This window comes from Alosa alosa, chromosome 1 (genome assembly GCF_017589495.1).
Source record: "Alosa alosa isolate M-15738 ecotype Scorff River chromosome 1, AALO_Geno_1.1, whole genome shotgun sequence".
Taxonomy (NCBI): Eukaryota; Metazoa; Chordata; class Actinopteri; order Clupeiformes; family Clupeidae; genus Alosa; species Alosa alosa.
This window is the reverse complement of record NC_063189.1, coordinates 27,418,050-27,433,710: the sequence shown is the minus strand read 5'-3', so window position 1 is coordinate 27,433,710 and position 15,661 is coordinate 27,418,050. Positions and strand designations below refer to the sequence as shown.

The following is a 15,661-nucleotide window of genomic DNA, read 5'->3' as shown; positions in this document are numbered from 1 at the left end:
TAATTACAGTCAACAACCAGTCCTTCTCATGTTCCATACAGGGCCCTGCCTCCCTCTCCCCACCACCCCTGTCTCTGTCTGTCAGGTTTGCAGTATGACCCCTCGTAGGTCATGTTCCCAATACAGTATATCTCCATCTCTCTCTCTCTCTCTCTCCACTGCAGCTTCCCCCTGTCTGCCTGCTCACACTGCTCTGAAAATGCCAGTCAGGACAGAAGAGAGGGAACTGGGGAGAGGTTGAGGGAGAAGTGAAACCGAGAGGAAGGGAGAAAGAGAAAGAGAAAGAGAGAGAGAGAGAGAGAGAGAGAGAGAGAGAGAGAGAGAGAGAGAGAGAGAGAGAGAGAGAGAGAGAGAGAGAGAGAGAGAGAGAGAGAGAGAGAGAGGAATGGGAGTGAGAGACCAATAAAGAGATGGAATGGAGACATGGAGGGAGAAAGCACCGACCGAACTGCCAACAGAGGAAACAGCAGCAGCAGCAGCAGCAACACCACAACAGGGCTGTAATGCACTCCACTGCGCACACACACACACGATTATGGGCTTCAAGAGCCTGAGCTTGAGCAGTGAGGCATAGGAGAGGCTTCCACCACACTGGCATCCTGCTGGGAGGCTCCGACACCGATCCCCATGAGGGCCAGGCCACGGCAGTTAAGGTCAGAGCACATCAGCAACATGAAGAGAGACCAGGGCCACCGTAATGAGCTTTCAACATGGACTGGCTCCTCTCTGTTGCCCTCTCCAGAGGGACCGTGATCGTAAAAACAGGGACATGGCAGGCTGTTTGAGGCCCTCTGATAGACCTCGCTGCCAGTACGCCAGGGCTTCACATGGAATCTGTAAAAAAGCACGGCTGCCATTTTGATTTCACATGCATCCTGAATGACAGGGCTGATCGGCTGTGTGTGTGTGTGTGTGTGAGAGAGAGAGAGAGAGAGAGAGAGTGAGTGAGAGAGAGAGAGAGAGAGAGAGAGAGAGAGAGAGAGAGAGAGAGAGAGAGAGAGAGAGAGAGAGAGTGAGAGAGAGAGAGAGAGAGAGAGAGATTAGCTCTGGGTATCTGATTTTATAAGTGTGTGAAAGAAAAAGAGAATGAGAGTATTAGAAAAAAGCTAGGCAGATTAGACAATAGCCCTCTGAGATATTAGCCATGAATGAGTGAGATATTAGCCTGTGCATGTGAGTGTGAGTCACTGTGATGTTTAATGCATACTGTGGAGGCCTGGAGGTAAGTGTTAAGACTGCGAACCCACTTGTCAAACATGCCACCACTCCGGCCAAGGACAGAACAACCCAGAAACCGCTGAGCTACGCCAGAACTATGAGCTGTGGCGAAACACCTTTCTTTATCACTCTCGCTCACGAACCCTTACATCAAACATCAATTTTGCTCATTAAAGCAGGAACACACTTGACCTCTCCTGTTCTCTCCTGTACCACCACATGCACACACACACACACACACACACACACACACCAGCCTCTCTCCCTCCCTCACTCACACACTCTTTTTCAGAAACACAAACACCCGCTTCACCTGTCTGCCCTTGCTCAAAGACCGACTCTCTTCTTGAGTGTGGGTAGCAGGTGACGGGGAAAGAGGCGGTGAACTCTCTGACACGCTCGGCTCTGCCCTTCTCTGCCCTGCATGCTAACATGTCCAGCAGGGAGCTTGCGCCCGCCTGAGCTACAAGCGTCAAAGGAAACAGAAATGACTGGGGCACAAAGGTCACTTTCTATCCCCCTCTCGCTGACACATAATCCCCCCGCACGTGCACACACACACACACACACACACACACACACGCAGTACATCCAGTAACGAGTCAGTTGCTGATGAAGATGGGGCCTGTTAGTCAGACACCCTCTGGACTGATCTCGGCACAGATGAACTGCGAACGCGTTCCCTCATCTGAACTGCAGTGAGGTGTGTTTGACTGAGGGCCTGAGAGAGAGAGAGAGAGAGAGAGAGAGACAGAGACACTCCCTCATAAAGAGACCTCACAGATGTGGACTACAACTGTGTGTGTGTGTGTGTGTACACACATGACAAGACAACTTCAAAACACATACACATACACACACACACACACACACACACACACACACACACACACACACACACACACACACACACATAGAGGCCAAGAGACAGACACACAGTGACACACACACACACACACACACACTAATCTCCTGCACAGCCAGATGGATGGTGATTTATGGGATAGGGAGGGCAAAGGGTGAGATTTGGGGAAAACATGAACTGAAAGGTGTTCAAGGACAGGAGGGCACACATACATGCACAGGGATGTGGACACACTTCACCCCTTCCACAGATGTAAGGAAACACACAAACACCTCCCCCACACACACACACACACCCACCCACCCCAAGACCCAGAACCAAACATGTTTGCCATTCCATAACAGCACACACACACACTGCAGCTGTGTGCATACACAGACTGTTATCTGGCAGGCAGAGCGGCAGCCGCATAGGCTACGCCCACACCATTTTGTTTTCCTGTTAAAATCCAAAACACATTTTTTCACCCCTCATCTACACTACTCAACAAAGAAGTCCACATTCTCTTCCTGACTGGATCTGGTCAGTCTGATGTGTCTTGACTCACCATGATGTCCATTACTAGTCTCCCAGTGGTGAGTGCAACACTGAGACATGATGAAATGTTTGTTTGTTTGTTTATTTATTTTAAAGCCATTTCAGCAACTAAGGCTACTGTACTTAATGGCCAGAACATTGTGTTTAAATATGTTTTTTTTTTTTTTTTTTTTTATCTGTGCTAGTAAGATATTCTAAAATTTTCAAAGGTGAGACCTTACTAAAAACATCAACCACAGAATTTTGGTGATACAGTTGTTGTCTTTTAGTTTTCAAGGCAGGGCCAAGATGAAATGTATTTACTACTGTAGCATTACTGTCTTTTATAGCATCTGCAGAGCAATGGTGACAATGGCACAAATGGCCATGTGATTTGTGCGAATGATCATGTGTTCCACGCTTCAGGTGTCCACCTTCTGTCTATAGGTGTCCCATGCGGACAAGATTCAGAATTTGCAAACCTGTGTGTGGACAGAGAGTGTATACAGAATGAAACATTTTAAAATGAAAACGGAGGAGTGTGGATGCAGCCATAGACAGGCTGACACGACGAGACAAAAACACACACACACACACACACACACACACACACACACACACACACACACACAATGTTGGCAGCAGTTCATCAGTGCTGAGTAAGAGAAAGACACAGTATGAAGTGTGGACAGCAAAGCCCTTCTAATCACCACAGCGGGGGGAGAGAGGGAGGAGGGTGGGGGAGTAGGAGCACGTGCTCGGCGCTCTTCGAGTCCTGGCCTGAAGGAATGCCACCCTCCCATCTACTGTGATCCTCCTCCCGAGCTCCTCTTTGATCCCACAAATCCCCTCTTTTGTCTTTTTCCTCTCTATCCACTCCCTCTCTCTCTCTCTCTGCCTCTCTCCCACTCACATTCTCTTCACCCACTCCTCTCGCCTTTATTCTATCTTTCCTCCTTCCATCAACTGTCATCCCTTTCTCATCTAGAATGTTATCCCACACCCTCTCCTTCCTCTTCTCCTCAGCCACCTCACCACCACAGTGATTCAGACCTACTGCGCCAGGTGCTACTTGGTGCGTCATCTTGCCCAGAGCTGCAGGGTTTGTGTGTGTGTGTGTGTGTGTGTGTGTGTGTGTGTGTGTGTGTGTGTGTGTGTGTGAAAAACACAGCCTTCCGTGTTTAGCAGAATAAAACAGCATACATAATAAAGATGCATGTGCTGACCATGGGGAAACTAGGAGTTAAGAGAGTATGGCCAATCCAAAACAAATGGCCATAAACAAGCACATGGCACAATAAACACACGTGTGGTGGTGCTGGTGTGTGTGTGTGTGTGTGTGTGTGTGTGTGTGTGTGTGCTCTTGCCCTCAGAGGACTCTGGTTGGTTTGCTGCTTAACAGCTTGTGTGTGCGTCTGGGCGTTGGATACGCTGCTGCTATTGCTGCTGGGTATAATAGACTGCTATATGCAGCCTGAGTTTGAATGGCAGATATGAGGGGGGAATGATATCCATTAACCCAGCAGCACACAGACGGATAGACAGACAGACAGACAAAGGGAGAGAAGGAGGGGGAGAGAAGGAAGGAGGGAGAGAGAAGGTGGAAAGAGATAGAGAGAAAAAAGGCAGGTGAGAGAGGTGGAGATAAAGTTTAAAATCAGAAGGCCAAAAAGAGAGAGAACTGTGTGTGTGTGTGTGTGTAAGTGAGTGAGAGTGTGAAAGCTACGTGTGTATAGAATCTTGGGCTCATGCTGTACCTGTGGATTTCAAACTGTTCAAACACACTGAAAAAATACAGTCAAAGTCACACCAAACCTTCCATTTGTATCTACCTACTATTGTACATTAGTTGACACACTGAACCACAAATAAAGTTAAATAATTAAGGTCATGATTCATTGCATAAGTTGGAGTGGAAAAATAAAACAGCCAATTCCTAAGGATTGGATAAAACTAACACCCTTTAATATAAATGTAATACCTCATGTTGTTCCCTACATGTAATTGCTTTTAGGTAACCGTCTGATGCAACAAGGGTCAGGCACACACAGCTGTGGCCCAGAGCAGTGTGTTCTCCAGCCCTTGATCCTTCAGAGAGGGAGAGCAAACAGAGAGCCCAGAGGTGCGTTCAAATCTGCCAAACACTGGCGAACATGACTTGTGGTGAACATATTTTCTCTGAACAATTCAATTTGAACGATTTGGTGTTAACATTCCATTGTAATGGTAATTGCATTGTTGCCTTAGTCAAGCTCACGTCCAGTTCCACTGTATGTTCGCGGAGAACTACCTCCTCAGACTGTTAGCAATTGTTCGCCGAAATCTCAAGGCTAACGGAAAACTGTTTGCAAACGTTCGCCCAGGTTTGCTTCCATGCACAGGTATTCAATCTGTGGGCCAGTCACAGGCCAATGTCATAGCAGCTCTCAGATCAGACCTCCAAGCTCCAGCTCATGACTGCCCATTTAGCCCATTACTGAGAAAGAAGTACATAAATGACAGATATCTGTGTGCTGAGTGAGGCATTAATCCTCTGTGAGGCAACTAAAACTGTATGAGGAAATCACGGACACATATCTGTATGTTGTGTAACACATTACTTCTAGTCTATATGGGCCAGACCTGATTGAAGGACATGGAGAGCATGCTATACGAGTCCCTGATGTAGTTCATCTGTGACGCGGTCCTGTAGTGAACCGGATTACGGGCTGCAGAGAGCACTTACTGCAGCTCTAGTTCTGTGTGCCAGAATGACTGATCACTGACCGGGTGGTGGGCATGTATGACATTAGCATCCATCAGACAGCACAGGAGCTGGTCTTGGCAGCTTTAAAGGGCCCACGTGCCATTCAGCACACAGGACATTACATGTGCAGCTGTTAAAGGTTACGTCTCTCTTCTCTGGTGCAGGGTTGTCACTTGAGTCTCAGAGACACAAATTGGCAATGTTGCAATTGTTACGGAGTTTGGTTTAGATTGTCTTTGCTGAACACACTTCTCTCTCTTCACCTGCATTTGCTATTTTCATGGCTTTTTAAACTGCTGCCCTTCCCTCTTCCTCTTGCAGTTAGGGTTTGCTGTTATCATCACAATAAAAGAGAACATAAAAAAAACATGTGCAGATCACAAACAAAAGCCCCACACCCATTCCTGCTCTGCTGGAATATGAGAGTGCATGTGTGTGTTTTTGTGTGCGCTTACATAGTCATGATCATTGTGATTTTATTACTTCACGGACAATGCTGTATTAAAACTCTACTCGAGTGTTTCTACTCCTGCCTGCCCTTCCTGGTTAACATTCATAAAACGTAATAGGCAGCCGTCCAAGCTGCAATCTGTTACTGGGCATGGTCATGTGCACACAACCCCTTTGCAATAGGAGGTGTATAAAGACCTCTTCTAAAGACATTCAGGCTTTCAAAGGCATCAGTTTGTGTTGACTTAACAAGCTGGCATTAACAGTGCTACCGGTACTAACAGACTTCTCAAAAGCCGAGGTTTCAATGACTATTGATGGTAGCGAATGGACGACGGGAACTTACAAGTTAGAGGTAAGGCGGTTTTCAGTTGAAAGTATTACTGTAGGTCCATGCTTTTGTCCAGAGACTTCTCTGTAAAATTCTCTGTAAAAATGCATTTTGCGGGGGGAATCCTAAAAGGCGAATGAGAGAACGAGACAGGGAGTGAGCGGGCGATAATCACTGGCTTCCATCATGCCTGTAGGGGACATGAATGCAAATGAAAAATGACTCTTGTTGTCTAAAATGTCTCTGCCACGCTGTCAAATCAGAGCCTATTCATCCCATTTGTCTCGCCCCGGATCCTTTAAACATGGTTTACACAAGAGAAGAAAAGGGAAGAAAAAAAGCAAACCCCTCTAAAATGCCAGAAATGGCAGAGTCAACAGTAATTGCTGCCAGGGGGATGGTCTACAAACAATAGCCTTTAAATGGTTTAGAGGAGCGGTACTCCATCCTGTAGAGTACCGCTAGAGTACCGGCAATGTGACGCTTGAACTCAGAACATACATACGCTGCTGCCCAAGACCATTTTTACACTTCCACTTTGCAGAACCAAGATGACTGCATGAATGGTGTCTTGCTGCTCTTATTTTTTCATTATTATATGTGCCCTCTTATTTACTTATTTACTTACTTTTTTGTTTACTTGAATGTTATGTTTGTCTGTGGACTTAAAATTGGTAAAATATGTCTTGTCTTCACCGTGGGATAGTGAGAAACGTAATTTCGATCTCTTTGTATGTCTGGAACATGTGAAGAAATTGACAATAAAGCTGACTTTGACTTTGACTTTGAATGCTAGAGTTTCTTTTGAGAGAATACACAGAGCCGACAGCGAGAAATCCATGAGGACCATTTAACAAAATGTGATGAAACAATGAACTGGATTATAACTGAGGACTACTGCTTTGTGTATGTGTGTTGCGCTTTTCTATGAACACTCACATGCTAATGCTAACAACAGTAGCGTGTTGTTTTTGTCTCAGGTTCAGAGCTGAGGCTGCTGGTGCTGGGGCCCAGCCGCGTGGGGAAGAGCTCTCTGGGCAACCTGCTGCTCGGTCGCCAGGCCTTTGACACGCGGGGCGGATGGGGCACCGAGGCTGCCCGGGGAGAGGCCAGCGGACGTTGCCTCCTATTGGTGGACTCCTACGGGTGGCGCTCGTGGGAGGAAGAGGGTGACAAGGAAGGGGATGAGGATGATGGAGAAAGTTGAGAGGAAGAGAATGAGGGGAGGAAAAGGAGGAGGAGGAAGGTGTCCAAAAGCAAGAAGCTGGAGCTGCTGGGCGCATTGATCCTTTGTGACCTGGGGCCCCATGCCCTGCTGCTGGTGCTGCCCCTGCAGCACTTCAGCCGGCGGGAGAGCGCCGCCCTACAGGCCCGCATGGAGCTGCTCACCCCCAGGGTCTGGAGCCACACCGTGCTAGTGTTCACGCTGGGGGACAAGCTGGATCCTGGACAGGGGCGCACCTTCCAGCAGTACCTAGAGGGCACTGGCGAGCAGCTGCACTGGGTGCTGGGCGCCTGTCGCTACAGGTGCCACGTGGTGAACAACAAAACTGCGCAGGACAGGGTGCAGGTGACCAGGCTGTTGGAAAAGGTAGAGGACCAGGTGACGGAGAACGGCGGATGGCACTTCTCACTCGTCATGTCCTGCCGCATGGAGGAGGAGTGGACGTGCAGGGAGAGGGAGGCCAAGGAGCGGTGGGAGAGGGAGGGGCAGGAAAAGCATCAAGAGGCATCACTGATGGACAACATGGCTGCGTATGGACACAGTCTCCTCATACTCAGGCAGGCTGCAGCCAAAGGGTTCCCCACACTGATGCCAGTGTGCCAAGGCTGAGGTGGGTGCACTACTGAGGCTGAAATATCAGATAATGTTTTATCCTTTACTCTTTCATTTATCATTTACTGACAGATTTTTTTTCATAGCAATTAAGCACTTTTAGGGGAATGGGGTATGGGGGGAAAAAAACTGGAACCGGTACAGATTGCTTGAATTAGGCTCAGAGCTGTTATTTACAACCTAACTGGAGCAAAATACCTAAGTGCCTTTAGACGGCCATAAGGAAGACGAAAAAGTAATTAAACAAGAAATTAATTCTGTTATTTTATGTCAGAGTGCTGTAAGTGTTTACTCGACATAACTCCGCAGACTAATGCATAGTGAGTATCCATACTCCCTCTAATGCATACTTAGGTTTCAACTCGAAAGCCTTGGGAGCCATTTGCCCCTGTGGCTTAAGGGGAGCTTAACTGCTTACTGATACAGCAAGTCCTCAGCACAAGGGGCCTAACGTACATGATCCAAGCCTCCATTATACTGTAGACGATCACGCTGTCTTACTTAAGGCTTTGAGGGAAGTCACTGTTGCGAGTAGGGTTTGGAGTTTTCTGCTTCTTACAGTATTTTCAGTCACAAGCCCACTCTGTTTCACAGCATGACTTGCATCTTTTTGATGTTGATGATGTAGCCTACCCTGCTGGTGCCACAATGTGTTAGGTCACCATGGTCCAGGAGTTCCAGACTTTGAGTCAACGTGTATGAGCTTTGGCTGTAACGATCAGTAAGGCCAGAGGAGACACACTCACACGGAGGCCTCTGTGGTCAACAGAGCGCTCATCCATGGACGGTAAAGACAACGAATGGAGAGACTATGGGAACTTATGGGGGCCACGGCCCCCTAATCTCATTAGATGCAATCTCCTCACCGCAGAGACAGAGGGACCACGAGGCTTACCCTCATCACAGCACAGATTGCATTGATTAATGGACAAGGCCCTTATAAAAGGCACTTATTCAGGACTTATGTAAGGCCTTATCAGGACAGGGAAACACAGGGCCAGAGGGGGCACACAGGTGGATATGAAAGGCACTGCATGTCAGATGACCAGCCAATTGCTTGCACTTGTTCCGTGAGCTGGGCTACTCATTCAAAATCCACTCCAGGTTGGAGAGTGTACAAGGGTGGGTCACAGTAAAGAGCTGTTACATTCTTTTTTTTCAATTCTCTAAAAAAACACCTTCTCTCCCTCTCTCCTTGTTAACACTCCCCTGCGTTGACTGATGGCCGTGTCGCGCAGAGATGATCCGCAAGCTCGCACTTTAACTGATTGCCCATTTGCACTTTGTCTTCCTCTAAAGAGGTGCCCTGGCTCCCCAGGCAGCAGAGTCCATCCATCAGACGAAAGATAAAGAGGAGACGGAGAGAGAGAGGGAACAGAGCATGTTTTCAGAGGTCTCAAAACTTCTACAGCTTGTGTCTACTGTGTGTAACAGTTGCATGTGTGTGTGTGTGGGGCTTTGTTCAGACTCGAGGCCATAATTTTCCACCATCTTCCAATCCATCAGCATCTGCCTCTAGAACAGCCAGGTCCCTGGGCATGCTCCTGGATTAGTGTTCGAGTGTGTGAGCGAGCAGATCGCACTGCTGCTGCTGATGCTGCTACTGCCGCTATTGTTGTTTGCCAATTACACTTATACTTCCATCCAAAACTTCTCTCCAACAGATGCAGAGCTCAAGCAGCTTACAGATCTTCAAACTCACGCAGACATTTGGAGGCATCACACGCACTTGGCTGCTAAAGACATTTTCTGGCCCTGAATCCCCGCCTGGCTACCTTTGGCAGCATTGGCGGCTGCTGACCTACACTCTGTGATTATGATAACCACCACATCGCCCACCCCCCTACTGCCCAGAATTCACTCAGAAACCACATCTACCACTGCCAGTCATAATTTACCATTAATGGGCTCTACCGCTGTCCATCACGGACGGTCGGCCCCTGCCTGGAATCTGCTGTGTGACGCAGCTCAGCTCTGGAGTTCTACCCACACAGCAGCAGGCACCGCAAGGGACAGGGGCTAAACTAAAGCCGCGCCAGAAGGCCCTCAGGTCTGTTCTTAAATCGCCTCGTCTTACTGGTACTTTACAAGCCGCCTTCAAAGATCGGAGGCTGCTCACCGCCACTTCAACACGGAGTATTTAAACAAACAGATCAGCTTGAGCTCATTGGACTCCACGAACATTTAAATGGGTTAATGTATAGTTGGTGCTTTAGTGCTTTATCTATACTATCCCTCATTTTTTAATTATGCTATCAGTGCTCCCACCATGAGCATTATTTGTTCAGGGAGCTACTATTTAATAAAGCTGTTCTTCCAACAGGTTACACGGTTATCTCTTCGACCCACAGTGCTCATAAAAACCTGATATTGTTGTTGATACTCTCACGCACCCCTTTGCGCACAGAGTCTACCAGTTAGACTGTTAACATAATAACAACCAAGCACTTGTGTGTTTGAAACTTGTGTGTTCATACCATTTCAAATCAAGAGATGATGTAACTCTTTAAATTAATAGACTGAGCCTGGTGAACAAGAGGGAGGAACAGAAGTGTTGGAGGACACTGCCAAGAAGGGCACCTGCTGTCTGTGTAGTCGGCAGCCAATTTCCTTTCTGCTGAATGTAATCTTCCCTTTAGGCAAGAGCTTCTTAGAATATGCAGATTGCCATTTCAGATAAGAGGGAGGATAGCACATCACTTGGGGACACTTTTCAGGAGACACGTGTGTGTGGTGAGGAGCGAATTGGATTATTAGAGCGAGAGATATCCCTTTCACGTCTTCTCCTCTGACGATTTTGTCTCTCCTCTCTCTCACACTCTCTCTACAGGAGGAGTTCCATTGACCTCATTCTACTGTGTGTGTGTCTCTCTCACACTCACACACACAGAATCATCAACCACCCACACATGTACAGATCCATGCATACATACATGTGCCCAATAATGCACTGATACACATATGTACACATTTACACCAATACATCTAGAAATACCTTTGTACGGAGTGGTGTTGTGAAGTCACCACCTAGAAAAGCACTGCACTGTAACGGCACACCGTTAAGGCCTCTGGCGGCCTGGCTTCCTGACCCAGCCTTCCTGTCGCCGCTGTAAGAAAACTCCCCAACGCAACCAAACCCGTTGGGGTGAATCCGATCTCCAACCTGATGAAACTGGCCAACTTCAGATCTAGAAACCTGCACTTGAGAAACCTGCAGACTAGAATGTGGCACGGTGCAGACTGCAGAGCGGCGGACTGACAGACATTAGCAGACATTTTGTGGGAAGTAATAAAAAAAAAGGGATTAAATTGGGTATTTTTTGGTGCAGGCTGGGGACAACTGACAGCAGATAGTTTGTCAAAGAGGGGAAATCTCATAGCCGCACAACCTCTCAGGTGTACACACTCACACTATGGCCCCATTCACACCTGGTACACAGTATTCAATCTAGGCCATCACACCTTTAAGCAGTTGCGTACACACCTGGCATCAAAATGCGATCTCACAAGTGCCTCTCATATCGGATCTTACATCCCCACAGAAGACCAACAGTGCTTCATGTTTTCCAACGACAAAAAGCCACAACCTTACTTATATATCTGAGGCAAGTATCTTGAATCAGGGATAGCCAGGCTATTTGAACATGTTGAACTTGAACATGTTGTTCCGTTATGCTTTCAGTTTATTCAAATCCAAGTGTAAATCGATAATTCAACAATGTAACTTCTCACTAAGACTTGTGTACAAAACAAAAAATTGCTAGTCTGATCCATGTTGTGATTCGTGTTTTCAGAAGCATTAAAATATATCCATCAGCCATCTAAACCATGCATGCGCTAGTGTTCCTAACAGATATTTTCCTTGCCAAAATGTAGCCTATTTAGAGCTTTATTTAAACTTTACGATAGCTAGTGGGTTTATATGATATCTGCATAATCCTGCTCACAGATTAATAATAACTACAGTACAACATCCTCTGATAGACACTGAACTCAAATCGTGGGGTTCTGCAGTCATTTTTAAAGCGTTAAAGGCTGAGAGGTAAAGGATTCAGGCACCTCAGCATGTCCTGTCCTTGTCCTTCACAAAGTTGGAATGCAATCTTGATTAACATTATTCCCTTTTTAAACTAATGCTGCTTACTGGACATTAAAAATCTTGTAATGTGTGGGTTTGAAATGCCTTATGACATTTATAAATGCCCATTTTGGTGTCTGGGCTCACGTCTGTTTGTGTGTAGACAAGCCGAATGCAATCTGCAAGATGTGATTTGACTAATAGCTCACATCTGGCATACGTTCACAGCCTGCACTGGAGACGAGAAATGCCCAAGATCGGACAGTATAATACAGACACAAGACACATCCATAAATACAGATGCCTTCTCAAGCACACACCAAGCAGATACACACACCCATACCAATACAAAGATTCCATTGGCTTGGTCTAGTATGGATTCTTGCAGTAGCAACAGTGGTCTCTGGAGGCCAAGTGAGCAGAGAGGATGGGTATACCATACTTTATCTATGTATTACCGCTTTATCTATACAATGCCTTTTACTTGCCTGTTATCTTATGTTTGGCCCTGTGATATTCATCTGTTTTAAGACCAGCTATGCAATAAAGTAATTCTTCCAACAGTAGCTCAGAGTCCCTAAGTGGTGGGTGGGGGTGGGTTGGGGATGTGGTGGGGTTTGAGTGGAGGCGATGCAAGGCCGGATCCATGGATTCCAGCTTGTGCGGTGGCAGGGAGGGGCAGAGTTCGCCTCGAGATCGATCCAGCACACCACTAGCGCAGGGCGAGGACGGGGATGAGACGAACGTCTGGCGCCCTGCGGTAAGACGACCTGAGCTCGAGGACATGCAACATTTACAGGGGATGTGCTGCTTCCATTGCCCAAAGGCACCGGTCACATTCCTCCAGAGGGCCTCCGAGACACCGGAGCCCTGCTGCTGGGGCCGCATCACCCCACGCCTCCGCCATTAGCCGAGCCCCTCCCAGAGCTGGGTCCAGCCAGGGCGGACGATCATAGAGGGGCTACGGTGAACAAGCAGGAGTAGGTTGTCCTTAAAGTAATGATCAAACGTGGCAACATTTTTTTTTATTTTTTTTCAGATATGTTGCCACTGCAATCACAGGACCCGTTCCTGGTGTCCTGATTGGGTGAACAACAAGTTTTCAGAATTTCAGTTTTCTAGATAAAGAAACAAACCAAAAAATGTCTCCCATCAGCGATACTGAGCTAAGCAACACTGCCCTCTGTATCAGCTCATTACAAGTAATTATAGGATCAATCTTCAGACAAACCATTTCATTTTGAAGTTCTCCAAGAAATACATAGACAAGACAATAAAACAGATCAGCACATCCATCTGATTCCTTTGAGGCATCCTTTAGACCTAAACTCCACCTGCCCCCTGACCCCAGAGGCTTCTTTTGGTAGTGTACACCTACATTTAGTCCCAATCTTGATTTCTCATCTAGCCTAGAGGCTTCTCTTCTTAGGCCCTGACCCTGAGCTCACAGCGATCTTAAAAGCATTGAGGATAAGTGCCACTGAAGCCCTGTTTGTGTGTGTGTGTGTGTGTGTGTGTGCGTGCATGTGCGTGCGTGTGTGTGTGTGTGTGTGTGTGAGTGAGTGAGTGAGTGAGAGAGACAGATAGAGCGAGCTGACCTGAAAGTGTGTGTGTGGTGATCTGTGGGGGGTTCCTGTGAAAGGAGGCAGGTCAGCTGAGGGCAAATATTAGCTCTGCCAGCGGGCATAACGACACAAAGATACCTCCCTCAGTAATAACAAGGCCCACTGTGTCAGGAACTCAATAAGGAAACAGATGCTTGCCCGATACAGCATCACTACTGTGTGTGTGTGTGTGTGAGAGATTTTGGGGGTGGTTTGTGGAAGTGTGTGTGTGTCTGGGTCTGGGTGTGAGAGAAAGAGAGTGAGAGACAGCAAACAAGAGAACAGAGCTAAGCTGGCAGCAACGTTTGTCTGTTGTGTTGGCTCTCCTCGGAACGGTTTTGTTTGGGCGTAACAATGGCTCTGCGGCAAGACTGCAGGATGGGAGCTGAATGCTGCTAAACGCAGCCTTTATATATTGGACTTGAACGCCCATTCACTAACAGACAAGACAGCAGCACAGCAAACACAGCCCTCTTCCAGCAGGGATGTGTGTGTGGATGTGTATTGACAAATAAATCTGTCAGAGGAGCGGGTTACTGGGCCAACACAACTGATCCTGGATCGGCTTAGAGGGCACAGCAACAGCAAATTAGACCCCTCTTTGTGTGTTTTCGTTGAAGTCAGTTATTGGTGTGGTAATGGACTTTCCTAGCAGTCCATGCCCCAAAGGCATTCTACAGAGACACTGTGTGGGAAATGGGAGCCATAGTGTGTGTGTTTGTGTGTGCGTGAGAGACTTCACTACAAGGCAACAATTCCACAGACCTGACTTTCCTGAAAGCTGCTGTGCCAACAGACTGGAAAGTCATGTGTGTGTCTATGTGTAAATGTGCGTCTTTGTTCTCACAGACAGCTCCAACTTCCAACCAGAAAAAGCCACTTTTAGCATATCACGTTCCATGGCTCATGCAAATAGGAAGAGAACATATGCAAAGGGCCACCTCAAAAAACAAAGTCACACACCTTATCACACACACACACACACACAGGGTCACTGCCAGGAGCCAGGTGTTCTGTTCCCGTGAGTCGGTTAAAAAGATGGGCACGTTATGGAAATAGACTCAAGCTTCTTCACTCACACAGACATCATGGCGGTTAAGCCATCCATCACTGCCAGAGCACAGCCCAGCCCAGCAGACACCTGGGGCAACCTGCGCTACCACTACGGGACAGACACCTGCGCGCTCTACAGGGAGACCATTACGGGCTCCATCACAGAGTCGTTGGGGACACGGAGTAGTTTAGTTCCCTCAACAGTCTTGCACAACAGTGCTGCTCACCGTCTGGATGCAGTGGTTTCTATTCACAATGCATTCCAGGTGAGGCCACCGCACACAGAGAGCTATAACGCCATGGAGATGAACATGAAAAGGATATCTAACTGTGAAATGGTTTTTTGAAAGATTCTCACTGAAAAGGAAGAGTCTCATTTCAACGTTGCCATGGCCACACCGACTGTTTTTTTTCTGTGTGTGGGTGTGTGTCTGTGTCTTTCTGCGCCACGGTCTTTTAGCGAGGCAGCGGGTGAAAGAAAGCCCTGAGGGGGGGTGGGAGACGAGCAGGTGAGATGTTTATTTCCTGCTCGTACGTGTGCTCATGCTTCCCGCGTTAGGGGGCCGCCTCGCATCTCTGACTCGCTGAGTGTCTCTCGCCCGCAGCCTCTCACAGAGGACACCCTTTTGTTCCGCTTTGCTTTTTTGTTAAATACACCCCCAGGGCAAAAGAATACATCTCTCTCTCTTTCTTGCTTACCGGTCTCTAATGTCTTCTCTCTCACACACACACACAAAGATTCAAAAAGATACCCATACATACAGACACACTACACAAACGCATGAACACACACACCAAGGGCATAGTGTGCACATTTGTGAAGCTGTGTGTGTGTGTGTGTGTGTGTGTGTGTGTGTGTGTGTGTGTGTGTGTGTGTGTGTGTGTGTGTGTGTGTGTGTGTGTGTGTGTGTGTGTGTGTGCCACCTTTGCCAAGCACTGAAAGGGATCAAAGGAGTATTGGGA

General features: G+C 47.5%; 1 protein-coding gene and 1 long non-coding RNA gene across 7 annotated transcripts in view; one reads left to right on the top strand and one right to left on the bottom strand.

Moving 5' to 3' along the window:
- spsb4a (splA/ryanodine receptor domain and SOCS box containing 4a) overlaps positions 1-15,661 on the bottom strand; it is a 61,553-nt gene that overhangs the window by 11,205 nt on the left and 34,687 nt on the right. The gene's annotated exons all lie outside the window — the stretch shown is intronic.
- Positions 7,830-10,287, top strand: LOC125295824. The gene is made up of 2 exons (XR_007193693.1): positions 7,830-7,961; positions 9,628-10,287. It is a non-coding gene; the product is annotated as an uncharacterized LOC125295824 (long non-coding RNA).